This window comes from Cavia porcellus, unplaced genomic scaffold (genome assembly GCF_034190915.1).
Source record: "Cavia porcellus strain 051 isolate PalLab524CR breed Dunkin Hartley unplaced genomic scaffold, mCavPor4.1 scaffold_4, whole genome shotgun sequence".
Taxonomy (NCBI): domain Eukaryota; kingdom Metazoa; phylum Chordata; class Mammalia; order Rodentia; family Caviidae; genus Cavia; species Cavia porcellus.
The window spans coordinates 84,148,295-84,165,434 of record NW_026947487.1 but is presented as its reverse complement, the minus strand read 5'-3'; the positions used below and the strand labels follow the sequence as shown (position 1 = coordinate 84,165,434).

General features: G+C 41.8%; 2 long non-coding RNA genes across 2 annotated transcripts in view; one reads left to right on the top strand and one right to left on the bottom strand.

Annotated features, from left to right (window-relative positions):
• LOC134475748 (uncharacterized) overlaps positions 1-17,140 on the bottom strand; it is a 30,324-nt gene that overhangs the window by 11,689 nt on the left and 1,495 nt on the right. The window lies entirely within an intron of this gene.
• LOC134475747 (uncharacterized) lies at positions 4-12,449 on the top strand. Its single transcript, XR_010046977.1, has 2 exons — positions 4-433; positions 6,823-12,449. It is a non-coding gene; the product is annotated as an uncharacterized LOC134475747 (long non-coding RNA).

The window sequence follows — 17,140 nt, the reverse complement described above, 5'->3', positions numbered from 1 at the left end:
GAGGTTTCTAAGGAACAATCTTGGTGTTAGACACACAGCGTCGGCTCGCCTGGAACTTGGAACCAACCCCCGGCGCAATCGTCAGTCCTTGCCTGAGGTGGGGTGCTGCACACAGGGCGTCTGAGCTAGTAGTGATGTCGCGGTGGCTTCGGGCGTTCAAGACACGACTGGACGGCCACGCGGCGGGGACGCTGCGCTGCGGGAAGATGTTACTACGAGCACGTAGCTGCTTCGGACCCCTCCCCCCCTGGAGGGCGGGAGAGTGACCAGGCCGGCGGCGGCTGCGTGCCTCCTGAGAAGCCCTGTCCTCTAGGCTTGGGTCCCTCTTCACTGGGTCTTCCACTTCGCTCTTCACGAGCCCTTTTCTGACTGACCCTGGTGCCCAGGTCCAACCTAACCACCCGAGAGAATCGCTCCACCCCATCAACCTTAGGTAACGTATCTGAGTCTTTTAATAGCGAAGTAACTTTCACAGCCTTAGGGAGTGTAAGGTGATTATCTTGCTGGGTTAGCAGAGTGTCATGCTGTCCACCAGTTCTCTTAGCCACAGTCAGATTTGTTTTTTGAGAAAGGGTGTCTTTGTGTATTCAGGCTGGCTTTTGAATTCACCCTGTAACCCAGGCTGGTCTCAAATTCTCCAGGATGCTCCTGCCTCAGCCCCCAGGATGTTGAGGGCATGAGCAGCCAGGCCAGGCTCTTGATTTGAAAGATTATAAATTTCAGTAGTATGCTTGATCTGGGACCATCTTTCCCACCGGCTCCATGTTTTCCCCATACACGGCTGCAGCCCACCTCTCCTTTCATCAGAACCCTTGGCTTGTGGCTCCCAATGCCCAAGCTAAGGTCTGATTCAATTTCTCTGTATGGCCTTGAGCATCCCACTTCACCTCTCTGAGCCATGTAGAAAGGAGACTGAAGCCGTTCCTCAAGTTTCCCTTGAGTGCAAGCCTGTAAATCTCAGCAATCAGGAGGCTGGGGCAGGAGGAATGCTGCAAGTTTGAGACCAGCTTTGACCACGCAGAGAGTTGGAGTCCAGACTGAACTGCATAGTGAGACCCTGTCTCAAAAAAAAAAAAAAGGAAAAATTAAAAATAGATTAGAATAAAAATTTATTCTGGATGCAAGAAATAGCTCAGCCTGTCCTGGTTTAAGGAAAAGGAAGATTTATTAGCTCCCAAGATGGGCAAGTTCCTGGGCATCAATCTGTCTCTATAGGCTCTGGTCAAGACTTGGCCAGTTCTAATGAGGTTCCCCCAAAGAGGAGGTAGGAAGTGGGGACCTCAGCTCTCTGTCCAGGGAGTAGGTTCTTGTCTAGCAGTGTGAGGCACAGGCAGACTTATTAGGCAGAGTGGAAAAGTGGGGAGAATAGGAAAGGACTGCAGCTCAGGGTGTACGCTGAGGGGTGCAGACCAGCCCCCTCCAGGAGCACAAGGCCAGCTTTTATGGATTCACTGAGGTGGGCCAGGGTCGAGCTGAGTATGATCTTAGTTCTGGTTTTCATAGTCCCGGAGGAACCCTCCTTTCTTGAGAGGCAGCTTTGTGCCAGTGGGGTGACTGTCCTTGCTCCGGAGGGGCTGCCTTGGCTCCCATCACAGGGTAACACGGTCAGCAAGACCCTGCTCCTTCCAGCATCTAAGGTCATCATAGGTTTGGAGAATTCTAGATGCTGCTTCAGAGGGTATTGGGACTAGATGTTGAGAGAACTAGGAATTTGGTGTGGTTTCCCAGCAAACCCTGAAAATTACTTTAGGTTCTCTTATCAGGGTGTCCACAGTCTTTAAGGGGATTGATATGGGCTAGGTAAACTTGCGCTGAGAAACCTCCTAATAAGACACTCCCTGCATGACTAGCGTGCCTGTATGCACAGAGGGCAGGGATCAGACCTGAAGTTTTGAGATAATAAGTGAGACCAAAGAAAGAGAAAAATTAGTTTCTCTGTCTTCTGTCTTTATTTCTTCTAGTCTTCCTCACGTTGAACAGCAAAAGGGCCAGCCAGGCTCCTCCAGTCCAGGTCTTTCCACCACAGAGTGGCCTTCCTTGGCCTCGAGTGGTCTGGGCCATCTCCAGGGGTTCCCACCTTGCGCACTTGTGAGGAACTGATTATTTGGATAACCCTTTGTTTATCAGCTATCCCTGACCTCTACCACCACAAAACTTTGGCCACTCTATGCTTGGTCCATATTGGTAATGTAATAAATAAAAAAGATGGTCCCGATTTACTAAAAAAAAGTAAAGTTACCTATGAAGAGAGTTCAAGGTCTATTGTGAAGTAAAACAGACAAACAGAAAAACTAATACAAGCCAGAGATACAGGGTTTGAATTTATACATTTTACATATTTTTTTAAAAAGGTGGGTTGGGGAATATAGCTCAGTGGCACAAGTGCCTGGTTGGCAAGAACAAGGTTGTGAGTTTGATTCCCCTGTATAAAAAAAAAAAGAAGAAAAAGGAAAAAAAAGATTATTTTCCCTCTATCCTCAAGTGCTTATCTGATGCACACTGGAGCTCTCAGGAAAGAGACTTCAGCAAACTAAATAGTGGGTGGTTCTCTTGCTAAGGCAACTTATAGGGAGGAGATAAGAAATTTTATCTTGTGCATCCACTATCTAATCAAAGGTAAATGTAAACCGGGCAGTGGCAGCACTCTGGGGGGTAAGGTGGGAGGAGCACCAGTTTGAGCCCAGCCTCGTCAATTTAGCATTAATGAGGACCCTACCTCAAAATTTAACAGAAATAAAGAGAGACAGAGAGGCAGGGAGGTAGGGAAGGAGAGGAGGAAGAAGGAAGGAAGAATTAAAATAAAAAGAGCTGAGGTCCTTGGTTCAAACTCTAGTAGCATACACACACAAACTATAATTTCACCAGATGATCAAGGTCAGCATCAAGAATGATAACTCCAATCGAGTGTAGGCATCTTCCTTATGCTGTGCCCCTGAATGACCTCTGTGGCTGTCCTCCCAAAACCACATTCCTAAGACTAATCACAAGAAAACTATCAGACAAACCCATGAGAAACCTTCTACAGAAGGTGTGACCTATTCTCCAAAGGATCAAGGTCATCAAAAGCAAGGACAATCTGAGAAACTGTCACAGTCAAGGAGAGTCTAAAGCCACAGGATGACTTCACATAATGTGAGAGTGCTGGGTGCGACCTGCCAACAGAAAAAGATGTTGTGGGGAAAACTTTAAAGAAAATACTTAAAACAGTGTCTCCATATTGGCTCATTAATTATGACAACTATCACAATTAAGGTAAAATGTTAATAATAGTAGAGACTGCATATTGGCTTTAAGTCCTCTAAATCTTTCCAGTAATGAAATCTAAAGTTATTCTAAAATTCAAAAAATTCTTTAAAATATGACCTCATATATATTATATAATTATTATATTTATATTGGGGGCTGTATTAGAGATTGAAGCAGAGTCTTCATACTGATCTATATCCCCAACTTCTTTTTTATTTTGAGACAGGGTCTCACTAAATTGTCCAGGCTGGGCTCAAATTTTTTGTGGAGTGGGTGTTGGCTGGTGGTAAACTCACCAGGTAGCCTAGGCTGGCCTCAAATTCACAGCAATTCTCCTCCTGCCTGGACTACTTTGCCCACCCTAACAAAACATACAAACTTGTAGCCTATAATAATGCTGTTTATACACTAAGTCCTCGACTTATGAACATTTGAATTGCAAGCTTTCACAGTTATGCTGTATAAGGTTCACATGTGTACTGTATAAGAGTCATTTTGTTGGATTATGAACAAATCCAAATTATGAATGTTCTTGAGGAATGGAATTCGTTTGTAAATCAGGGACTTACTGTATATCTATACTATGTGTAAATATATTTTTGTATTTAAAATATCTATAACAAAATAGGTATATTTGTATATTAATATCTCAGAGGCTGAGGAAACATCAGTAACTGTGATAATCTCTGGAGAGAGGTGTGTGTTATAATTTATCCCTCTTTGGTTACCTGTACTGTATTAGATATTTATATAATGAATCTAAATTACACAGGTGATTTTTTTTTTTTTAGCTCAATTGCTAAATTACCCATACTAGGCTTGGACTTGCAACCCTCCTGCCTCAGCTTTCCAGATCCTGGGATTATGCCACCAGGCCTGCCTGAATAATTATGTTTTAGTTAAAAAGTTGGCAAGAAAAATGCATAAAGACTTTGAAAAGGGCAAAAACATTCCTTGCTATTTTTTCAGTGGAATGTTGGGTGTAGTGTCCAGCTGTGCTATGTAACTCAGTAACCCTGAGCCATATGGGGTTTCTGCTTGAGTGCTTAATTCTAGCTGGGCAGAACTGAGATAAGACTCTCAGAATACACAGCTGTACACAGCAGTCTCAAAAAGCTGTGTACAGGGAAAAAAAGCAAGCTATTTCACTAATAGATTAATTCTATTGCATGATGTTTTTGTTTGTTTTGTTTTTTTGTGGTACTGGGATTTGAACCCAGGAGTGGTCTATCACTGAACTGCATCCCCAGGTCTTTTGCAGTTTCTTTTGTTTTTGTTTTTAGTTTTTTTTGAGACAGGGTCTCATGATAAGGTTCGGGCTGGTTTCGAACTCGTTATGTACCCCAGGCTGGGTTCAAACTCACAGTGATCCTCCTGGTTTGGCCTCCCAATCGCTGGGATTACAGTTGTAGGCTACCACACCCAGCTCTAGTCCTTTTTGGTTTTTATTTTTGAGGCAAGATTTCACTAAATTGCCCAAGCAGGACTGGAATTTTCTATTTTCTGTGTCTATGAATCTTGACTACTCTAGAAATCTCCTGTAAATAGAGTCACATAGAATTTGTCCTTTCATAATTGATGTATTCCACTTAGCCATAATGTTCTCAAGTTTACTCAGTGTTGTTGCGTATTTCACTTTCTTTTCATTTGTTTTTTGTTGTTTTATAGTGCTGGTGATTTAACTCAGGACCTTCACACTGAGCTACACATAAGTCTTTTTTTTTTTTTTTTTTTTTGAGAATGTCTTCCTAAGTGACTGAGTTACTTGGGCTGGGCTCAAAATCATGATCGTTCTGTCTTTGCCTCCCACGGCTAACTGGAGCCTCATTTATCTGTATGTCAATTTTTTTTTCCCTGCTTGAGAAGTTCTCTGTCATGGCTTCTATGAACGTTTTTTTTCCTATATCATTTGTGATATCTCCTACTTTTTCGTTGACTCCAGTTAATCTTATATTATTCTTACTGCTGAGTTTATTTCTCATGATCTCTTAGTATTTTTTTTTTTATGGTACTGGGAATCAAATTCAGGACCTTGTGCTTGGCAGGAAGACCCTTGTGCTACTGAACTATATCCCCAGACCTTTGCTATTTTTAGGAAATCTTTCTTTTCATGATCACTAATTGTGATCTGTCTGCTAGATCTGATATTCAGTTCTCACACAGGCTCATTCTGCTGTATATCTGTTCCACAGATTCAATTTTTTCCTATGTTGATGTTGAATGTTCATATTTCCAACATTTTCTTAAGCTCCTGTATTTTTTTATCTGTATCTTCTCTAGAGTCACTAAGCATATCTCTCATTATGGTTACCATTACTGTGGTTATCTGACAGATTATTTCTGGTTTGATTTCTGCAAGAGCCTTGTTTATCTGCCTTGTTACTTCCACTGTTACCCGTTTAGAGAGTTCAGGCGGATGGCTTTCAGATTGTTCCACTTCATTGGTCCCTCGGTTTGCCTTTGGTGAGCTGAAAAATCTGGGGGTAGATTTTAAGTATCTTCTCATTTTCTTTTCTTTTTTGTTTGTTTAATTCCTTGGTTGATGCTCATAAATTGCTTATGGTGAGTAGCTTTATTGGTAGGAACTATTTAGAACCTGTAGGAAATGACTACTTCTCAGAGTTGTCTTCCAGGTGTAGCTGGCTTTTAGATTTTGAGTCTGTTGCAAGATCCTACCTCTTCAATTTATTGGGGATGAGAAGTTTTTACCTATTTGGTCCGGGCCTTGGTTCTCTGGCACTGGCCTATAGTATTGTTATGACTCTTAGGAGATCTCCATCTAGGTATATCAGGAAGAGCAACTGATTAGAACAATTATTTTACTTTGACTAAAGTAGTACAATCAGCAATAATAATACCATCAAATAGCCTAGAAAATGACAAACTGTGGTAAGTATTAATTTGCTACTTTTTAACCATGTGAACCACATGTGGTTATGTAATAAAATCTAAAACAGATCAGAAAATTGTACACAGTAAAGAAGCCCTTGTTGTGGTGATTTTACCCTTGGGAGAAAATTTAATAGGAGTTAGGGGGGAAATAGAGAGCTAGAAGAGGGAGAGATTAGAAGCAAGGCTTGCGGAGAAAGGAAGATTATGCAGACTTTGAGAAACTGATGAAGAAGACAGTTGGGAAAGAGCAAAGGAAGAAATAAAAACCAGGACAGAACAGAACAACAGCAACAAAAAAACTAGAAACCAAGTTCATACTCATAAAAACAAAGCAAACAATCAAGTAAGTGCCTGCCTGGCAAGCTTGAGGTTGTGAGTTCCATCCCTGGTACCACACACACACACACACACACACACACACACACACACAACAGGAAAAGAGAAAAAACAAAGAAGAAAAAAATCCATCAAAAGGCTTGTGACTGCTGTCACTGTTAGACAATGTGGGCAGAGTCCAGATCAAATTGATTATTCCCAACAAGCCAGCCATAGCTTTACTAGGGAGTAGTGGATAATCCCAGTGAACCTCCCCCTTGAGTTCCACTGAAGTTCAGACTGGTTTCTGTCGGTGAGGCTAGAACTCAGTTTGTTCAGCCCTTATAATATTCCTTGTACCTCCTGCAGGCTTGAACTCAACTCCCAGACCTCCTGCTGACTTGAATCCTGCAGCCTTCATCCTAACACTGGGAATCACTAGAGGGAGCCAGACTGCAGCTCTTCTGAGTTCTGAGCTCAGTTTGCCCCTCTTCAAGACGGCTACTGGCCTACCACCGTCTCTTGGGGAATGTCTGAACCTGAATAACTCACCAGCCACTGCACTCCACTCCCATCCACTGGTGCATTTCTCCATGGAGGTCTCTGGGGGCTCTCCAGTAGTCACTGTGGGTCTGCAAGTTTGTGAGCTGAGCCTCTCACAAAGTGAGTCTGAACTCAAAGAGAAATTGCTGCTTGCCACCTTCGTCTTCATTGAAGTCTCTCAACACTCTCCTTGTGGGCTTCAGTTCTTGATTCAGATCCTTCCTCCTTTTCTCCCTCATGTTGCTATATTCTAGCATCTGGACACCGAATCTCAGAGAGGCTGTTTCTCTGCTGCTCACCGCTTCGCCATCTTTTGGTCTTGAACTTCCATCTTGGCCTTCCGGAGTGCTGAGATTACAGGCTTGCACCACCACATTTGACTTTCCATCCCTTCCATGGTTAATAGTGTTCCCCTGAGGCTGGGATTTAGCTCAGTGGCCTAAGTGCCTGCCTGGCAAGTGCAAAGTCATGAGTTTGATCCCTGGCACTCCCCCCACCCTGCCCAAAAAAAATTCCCCTGGACCACATTTTGTTTACTCATTCTTCTGTGGTGGATGCTTTACTTCCCTGCACATGTCATCTATTGTGAATAATGTTGCTATAAATGTGAGTCATGCTTATTATGGCTTTGAGATCCTGCTTTCAGTCCTCTTGCGAATATACTCAGAAGTGGAATTGCTGGATCATACAGCAATTCTGTTTTTAATTCTTTTAAGAACATTTAATTTTCTACCATCTATGCACATGAATTCCAATTTCTCCATATTCTCTCTAACCCAAGCTTTTAAACTCTGGCCACCTAGTGGTTGTGAAGTGACAGCTCATAGGAGTCTTCGTTTGCATTCTCCTAAAGATTAGTGATATCAAGCATCTTTTCAAATACTTGCTCACTATTTGTGTATTTTCTTTGGAGAAATCATTATTGAATCTTTTGTTCATTTTTTATTCAAGTTATTTGTTTTCTTGTTATTGACTTATAAGAGTTCTTTATTCTGAAAATCAACTCTATACCAGGTATTTTTGCCCATAAATGGCCTTCTTCATTCTCTTGATTGTGTTCTTTGGTGCACAGAAGTTTTCAGTTTTGATGTGCTCCAATTGATCTATTTATACTTTTTTTTTTTTTGAGACAGGGTCTCACTATTTAGCTGAGGCTGTCCTTGAACTCATATCAATCCTTCTGCCACAGCTTCCCATGTGCTGCAACTAGAGGCCTGCTATTTATACTTTTGTTGTCTGTGCTTCTGGTGTCATATCCAAGAATTACAGGTGTATGCCACCATACCTGGCTCTTTTCTTACTTTTACTTGTTCCAAGTTACTCTTCAGGGCCTCTTTTTCTACTCTCTGATGAAACTTTGCTTAAAAAAAAAAAGCCACAGACTAGGAGAAAATATATGTAAAAAATTTACTTTTATCATATATATCTGATAAAATAGCTCCATCCAGAGTATGTAAGAATTATTTCTTTTCTTTTCGTTTTGTTGCTTGACACTGGCTTGCTGTGTAGCTTAGGCTAGACTGGAATTTACAATCCTCCTCTCTCAAACTCCTGAGAGCTGGGATTATAGGAGTGTGCCACCAAGCCTGGCTGGAATACAGCATATAAGAATTCTTTTCTTTCTTTCTTTTGCTCTTGGTCTTTCTTGCTTGCTTGCTTTGTCTTTCTTTCTTTCTTTCTTTCTTTCTTTCTTTCTTTCATGGTCTTGCTCTCTCTCTCTCTCTCTCTTTCTTTTTTTAACAGAGGGTCTTGCTATGTAGTTCGGGCTGCCCTGCAGCTCACAATGCCCTTGCACTCGTGGCAATCCTCCTGTTTCAGCCTCTTGAATGCTGGGATTACAGGCATGCACCACTACATCCAGCTAGAATTCTTATATTTCTTTTTTTTTTTTGAATTCTTATATTTCAATTTTAAAAGACAACTCAATTTTAAAAGAGTTTACCAAAGAAAGTAAATGGATGATAAATAAATCCATAAAAAGATGCCTAACATCCTTGCTTATTATGAAAATGCACTTTAAAACCATAATGTGGCAGTATGTACACCAGTATGTATAATGGTTTAAACTTGCACTGGCAGGGTTTAGTTGTAGAGCATGAAAATCACTGGTGGTGCTAAATGTCAGCAAAGAGGTGTGGGGCTGCTGAAGTCTCCCCGCTTTGCCGATGGTATCCAAAAATGACACAGCCACTTTAGAAAAAGTTTTCCAGCTGGGTATGGTGGTACATTCCTGGGAGGCTGAGGCAGGAAGATAGCCAAGTTCAAGACCAGTCTGTGCAATTTAGTGTCTTAGTGAGACCCTATCTCAAAATTAAAAAAATAATTCTGAGGATGATATGAAGGCCCTGAATTCAATCCCTAATACTACAGAAAAAGAAAAAATGGTGGCAATATGTTAAAATACTACAAATCTTTTGTGATCTAGCCATTGTAACTCTAGGTATTGCCCAAAAGAAATGAAAGCACATTTATCTAAAACAAAACCAAAAAAAAACTTACCTGCAGCAAGTTGTAGTGGTGCATATGTATAATCCCAGCACTCAGGAGCCTGAGGGAGGAGGATTGCTATAATTTTGAGCCAGCCTGGGCTACATAGTTTGAGACAATGAGATCCTGTCTCAAAACAAGAATAAAAAGGCCAGTCCTTTCCCATGAGTCAGCACCATTCATGGGCTTGGTGGAGGAGAACAAGAAGCTAACAAGAAGCCAAACCCTTCCTATGAGTCCGCATCACACATGAAACACTGGCAGGAGAACCTGACACCAGCCCTTTCCTGTGGGTTGACACCATTTGTAGACTGTGGAGAAGGAGAACAAGAAGACAATAAGAAGCCAAGCTCCCGCTGTGAGTCAGCACCATTCAAAGGCTGCGGAGGGGAGAACCAGATGTCAGCCCCTTCCAGCATGCAGGCTGGGAGACAAGAAGAGCCGAGGTACTCCCCACACCCACTTCCGCTGAAAGTGACTGGTTAATCCAGAGAAACACAGGCTGCAATGAAAGCTACTGAGGTAAAATTCAACTTAATGCTAGAGTTTATTGTTTCACTGACTTTGAGGCCTAAAGCCAGTAGTCTGATCATCTACTCAGAGAATAATAATATGCAATGTAGCATCTATGATGGATCTCATTCTGAAGGTGGTAGCCATGGTTAAGTCCCTATTATCTTTTTCAAGTCCTGTATCATTTTCACTGTTTTGCTTGGTTGGGTTTTATTTTGTTTTGTTTTGTTTGATTTTATTATATCTGATGGCATGGGCAGCTGTTTCAAAGATAACAAGATATATTATGGTAGCCATTTTGTTTTATTACAATCTTTTTTGTTTTTTAACTAGGGATTGAACTCATGACCTTGTGCTTACAAGTGCTTGAGCCACTGAGCTAAATCCCAGGCCCATGCTGGCCATTTTGGATTTACTATTGGAGAAAGATTTTCTTTTCTTTCTTTTTTTTTGGTACCAGGGATCGAACTCAGAACTGTGTGCTTGCAAGGTAGGCACCTTATGCTGCTGAGCTAAAATCCCTGGCTGGATTTACTATTATCTTGTTTTGAAGTCCTTTATTGTGTTGATTGTTTTGTTTTTATTATTCTATTGTGTTCTGTTTTGTTTGATTTTTACTGCACCTGAAGGTATGGACAGCTATTTTGAGGACAACAAGGAGCATTATGGTAACCACAGTTGATTTCCTACTATCTTGTTTTGAAGTCCTATGTCACTTACACTGTTTTGTTTTAATTGGCTTTATTCTCTTTTATTTTGCTTGGTTATATTATTTTTAAAATAAAAATTACAACAACAACAACAAAAAAGACCAAACAAGCCACTTACCTGCAATGTTCATAAAAATGTTATTCCTAACACAAAAAGAGCTCTAATGTCCATTAGCTAATAAATACATAAAAAATTGTGGCTTATCAATGCAATAGAATACAATTGGCAGAAACTATTGATAGGCTCAGCAATGTAGATGAATTGCCAAAGTTTTCAGTGAGAAAGCTTTACACAAAATGGTATTATACTGGTTTCTTTTCACTACTTTAACAAATTACCACAAACTTAGTGGCTTCAAACAGCATAATGTTTTATTAGTTTCTGGGTCCAAAATGAGCATGAACAGTTAAATTGGGTCAGCAGGTTTTCTGGAGGTTCTGAGAACTGTCCTTTGCTTGGGCCTGGGGTGCTAAGGCAGAACAGTGCTGAGCTTGATTAGCATGTGAGGCCCTGGCTTCACCCCACTAGCATCAAAAAGACAAAAAGGGAGACCATTCTTTGCCCCTTCTCCCTCTAGTGGCTGCAGGCATTCCTTAGCTCTTGGCTGCATCATGTTTCTCTTTCTGTGGCCACAATGCTTTCTGTATTGTCATCAAATGTCCACTAGGCTCCCTCTAACCAGGACACTTGGGACTACATTCAGGGCCTATGCAGACAATCCAGGCTCATCTCCTCGCCCCCAAATCCTTAATCACATATGCAGAATGCCTTTAGTCCCTTTTGCCAAAAATAGGTAACATCTATGGGTTCCAGGAGTTTGGCTAGAACAGCTTGGGTGGGGACATTACTAAGCCAGCCACAACTACGTAAGAGTCCAAAAAAGAAAAGAAAAGAAAAAAGAGTTTGTTTATATGACATTCTGCAAAAGGCAAAACAGCAGTGCCAAAAGGAGTCAGACACTGCCTCAAGCTGGGGTAGAGAGCACAAGACATTTTAGGGGTGACCGAAATGGCCTATTTGGTAATTTGGGTGGGAGTTACATAGCCTGGTGACCCAGAGTGAGAGGGACAGGAGACAGTAGCACCACTTAAAAGTGACAAAGAGCTAGCGGCAGTGGCCAGCACCCATAGTTCCACCTACTGCGAAAGCTTAGGCAGGAGGATCACATGAGCACAGGTGTTCAGGTGACAAAGGATACGTGTCTGAATAGGAAGCAGCTTATAAAATGGAAAGTTTTAAAAGCACAGAGAGTAGCAAAGCTAGAGGGAATGCGATACATCACGAGACCATGGACACAGCTCACACACCTACAGAGTTTAAAGACTTCCCCAAGAGACTGTCGGGTTCCTTAACTCTGTAGAAGTGAGGGGGGAAATTAGGGCATGGCAAACTGGCTGGAGAAGTAGGCAACATCTGTTGATCACAGAGTTCCAGGACACATGAGCAGAGCAATTCCCAAAGCATTGCATATGGAACCAGTCTGAGTGCTAACTTCACTTTGCACAGAACCCAAGCAGGTTTCTGATAGGACAGCCTAAATATGACGTCAGTCTGCAGAGTGAAGGACGCAAAAGATGGCTGTTGTTGAATTCTTGGCCATGATGCTCTCTATTGCATGGTGGTCTGCTCTTACTCTGTGGGTTGTACTCTTTTTTCCTCCTTTTAGTGGCCCTGAACTGGCTCTGCAGGGCATGTTTCTTTTCTTTTAATACTTTTAATAAATGTAAAACCTTACTACTTTTCACACTTGTCTAGACAATTTTTTTTATTTTTATATATATATATATATTTTGAGACAGGATCTCACTATGCAGTTTAGGCTGGCCTTCAACTCACCTTTGTAGCCCACACTGACCTCGTACTCACAGAAATCCTCCTGCCTCTGAAGTGCTCCCAAGTGCTGGGATTATACGCATGCACTGCCATATCTGACCTCTTTGTTCAGTTCTTGATCTGGACTTGTAAGATCTTCCTGTGTCAATCTCCAGAATACTGGGGTTTCAGCATGCAATACCATGCCTGGCCTTATATCTTGTTTCTTCCCCTACAGAGTGCTGGGATTACAGACAGACCACATTGTGTCCAGTTTATGTAAACATTCTGATGTATACAGCTTTGATATATGTGTAAGACTTTCTGTTGGATATAATCCTCTTTTTTTTGAGATAGGACCTTGCTATGTAGTTCAGGCTGGCCTTGAACTCATTATATAGTCCAGGCTGGCCTCAAACTCATGACAATCTTCCTGCCTCAGCCTCCTGAATACTTGGACTCCAAGTGTGCACCACCATACCTGGCTGGATATAATCTTCAGAGCAGAACAACATTTTATTTATTTATTATTATTATTATTATTATTATTTATTTATTTATTTTTGGTACTGGGGATTGAACTCAGGACTGTGTGCTTGCAAGGCAGGTGCTTATGCCACCAAGCTAAATCCCCAGCCTCTAGAGCAGAACAACATTAAAAGTCATGTTTGGTAGGGGCTGGGGATTTAGCTCAGCGGCATAAGCACCTGCCTTGCAAGCAGGTTGTCATGAGTTTGATCCCTGGTACCGATTAAAAAAAAAAGTCATGTTTGTTTTTATTATTTTTTTAGAGATACTGCTACATTGTCCTGAAAGTCCATATTAGTTGACACCAACACTAAGAATAGGTGAGCTTATCTTTTTACCTATGCCCTGCATGTGTGATAAGAATTTGTTTTTCCGAAAAAAAATCCTCATTATTTGCATTTTGTAATATTTAGCCAGTGATAGTGAGTCTCTTAAATTTATTGGTCATTTATATTCTTTTTCCTGTGAATTTATGGTTTAAATGATTACTTTTAAATAGCAAAGAATTTAAATTTGCCCAGAGACAGACTGGACCTTTACCCTCAGCTCCTGAGAAGTAATCTCTAACTCTTTGGCATATCAGAGACTTGATAGAAATGTCTTCATTTAGGGTGAGGTCGGCCACACTGGAGTCGGGACCACGTGACTGGGATGGGGGAGCTGCAGCCACCCTGTGCAGAAGTGGTTTGGGGGTGGAGCCTTGGGGCACAGGACAACAGCTCACACACTGATCTCTGAGGAGCTGGAGACTGACCTTAGCTACATGGACAGTCAGCCATGTCTGTGAGATGGATCCCCAGTAAAAACTCCACTCTAGTCAGCCATGTGACACACATGTGTAATTCTAGCACACTGGGAGGCTGAGGCAGGAGGATGGAAAGTTTTAGCTCAGCACGAGAAATTTAGCAAGACTGTCTCAAAACAAAACAAAACCAAAGAAGGACTGGGGATAAAGCTTATTACAAAGGCCCTGGGGTAATGGTATAAGCCTGTAATTCCAGCACTGAGAAGGCTGAAGACCAAGGATCCCCAAGAGTTTGAGGTGAGCCTAAGGCTACGCAGTGAGTTCAAACCAGCCTGAACTACACAGCGAGACCTTATCTCCAAACAAGCAAACAAAGCTCTGAGTGTGTTTGTTTGTCAGTGCCTGTATATACTGTGACATGTAAGGCTGTGCTCCACAGAGAGGACAAAGGAAGCCTAGGTTTGGGACTTTCCTGGGCTCTGTACTCCACTATATACTACTTCCCTTCACCAATTTTTTTGTGTATTAATCCGCTGCGATAAATCGCAACTGTCAGGACTGTTTTCAGTGAATTCTGAGTCCTTCTGTTACCGAGTTCTGGGGAGCTGGGGTTTCCTTCTACAGTTGTTTTCTCGGTTCTTTTCTACATAGTGAGAGTGTTGTTGATGTTTATTTGAGATAGGATCTATATAGTTCAGGCTGGCCTCGAACTCACCGTGTTGAAAGAACCTGGTGAACCACACAGTGAATTCAAGGCCAGCCTGAACTACGTAGACACTATCTCAATAAACAAACAAATAGAAAGAAAGAAAAGAAAGAGAAAAGATATAAAAGTATAGCCTATGCCAAGCACTTAACCATGTTTCACTAAAGGGCAAGGTGCAAGTTTTCAGAGGTATGTATATGTGATATGCAATGAAATCAGCTAATGAAAAAATGAACAATGAATGAATCATGGGATTAAAAATGAAATCAGAACTGACCAACCCTACATAGGGCAACCTGTAAAGTAGTCACTATTTGCTGATTATAATCACCACCTTTCCAGAGTTCATTAGATGAAGCTCACAGGAATCTTTGTGTGAATTGCTTTAATTTCTTAAAATTATAAGTCAAATAGTGTAAACTATCATTTGATGGGCTCTGGTTTTTTCCCCTCCTTTTTCTCCTATTGTAATCCCAAATATTGAGTATGGTAATCCAAGTATTACAATCTCTCTGTCTTCCTCACAATCCAAAAAGTTATATTTATAATCCCATTGAGAAGTTATTGGAATCCCAGCAAATTAATTCCAATCTACCACCTCCAATGCAACCCACAGTGAGAGTAAAGACACTAAGACATATTCAAAGTTAAGGGTAGCCAAGGGGTCCAAAGTCCAATCCCTGTGAGGATGTGCAAACAAAGGTTCTGATTCTAGACCTCTCCCAGAATTTATTATCTTGTGAAGAAGGGGGTGGCTTGAGGATGAGTGACAGTGAGGATGGCGGGAACTACATGAGTAACTTTAGCCAGGTAGTGAGAAAAGCATCTTTGTAAAATGCAGGGAGAATGACATGCAGAAGGCTCAATCTGCATAATTCAATGAAGGTATTATAAACCATAATCATTTGAGACTCATAGTCTCTTTCTTGAGGCTCATACCTAGTTGACATTCCTGGAGCTGACAGGCTTTGCCATCCCAGGGTGCTCATATCTTTTATAGATAACACTACTGGAGGAAACAGGACACTGATGGCTTTAGTGATTACATACCAATACCTGACTAGCCTTATTTGCAATACTTACAACCAATTGAAGACAGAAGTAAATATCATAGCTCTGTACATATCAGTATATGGAAATCTATGTAATCAAAGTCGCAGCAATTGTTCTGCACTCAAGGAGAGTCACTCAAACTGTTTCCTACATCCTTCCATCTCTCAGGCTCTTGTTTGTTTGTTTTTGAGACAGGATCTTGCTGTGTGGCCCAGGCCTCTACCCTCCTGCTTTAGACTCCCAAGTGTTGGTATCATAGGCATATGCCACCATGCCTGGCCTTATTTTTTGTTTTTAATAATGAAACCATTATATTATCAAGGGGTTAAAATCAAGTCTTTCACATCTCAAGGCCTTTGCATATATGGCAGATTTCTCTGATTTTTATTTATCCTTCAGGTACCTGTTTAAATGTTCATCCTTTCCTTGACTGGGCTAACCTGATGATACTCCACAGTTCTCAGGATTACCCTCTCACACAGCGTTCCATTCTTTTTCTGGGATAACGAGATCACAAATGATTATGGTCTATGTCTCTGTTTCCTACATCAGCCTGACATTGAGCTTGGCACACAGCTCAGAAGTCTGACCTCAGGTCCTGCTGCACTCATGGTATCCACTAAACATCTACTGCCTTTCCAGCAGGCCCAGACCCAGCTCACCGGAGGGGCCTCAACACAGAGCAGCCTCTGCAGATGTGCAGCAGGTGCTCTCTGGGTGCACTCTCCTCAGACCCCTGGGAATAGAGACAAGGTCTGGGGGCAGGCAGGCTGACTCCTCCTCCTGGGCATGGCTCTGCCCTGTCACCCATCCCCAGAATCCAAGGCCTTCATGGTGCCAGTGGAGAGCTGAGTGGGCAGCTGCTTCCAGCCCAGAATGGGTTCTGTCCTTTTTTTGATGGGGGCGAGTGAAATTGGTTTGAAGAAAATGTCAAAATGTAAAAACAGTGCAGTGATTCAGTCTTGGTTGCTGCCATTTGAAGGAATGAAAGTGGGATGAACCAAAAAAACAAAATCTAAACCAAAAGCAACACAAAAACCCCCTACTGTTTTAGAATCTGCTTCAGAAACAATCACCTCATTGTTTTCTGTGTCATAATAAAATTAAGGACTCACCCGAGCTTTGTTCTAGGGTGACTGGTCCACAGAGAGGCCAGTCTCTGGGTAACACTTCTGCAGCTATCAGAAAGTATTGCCCATTACCAGAGCATGTGTGGCAGGTAACGGAGGGTGAGGACCTAGGTGCATAGAGGAGACAAGGCTGAATGTCCATCATGTGAGTGGGAAAGAACTAAGTTAGCATCTGCCAGAGATATTTTCACATTCCCAGGTCCCTCCAGTCTTTAAAATAAATGTCAAGCACTTTATCACTATGGTAAGCTGAATAATGACCACCTCCTAATCCTTAGATCCTGCAAGGCTCTAAGGATAAAGAAAGAATCTTTCTGGAAAGAAAGAATCTTTACAGATGAAATCAAGTGACTAAATTAAGATTCTTGACTTGAGGAGACTACTCTGAACAACCCCAGTCAAACCACCATTTGTTCAGGGGCTGGGGGTTTAGCTCAGCGGCATAAGCACCTGCCTTGC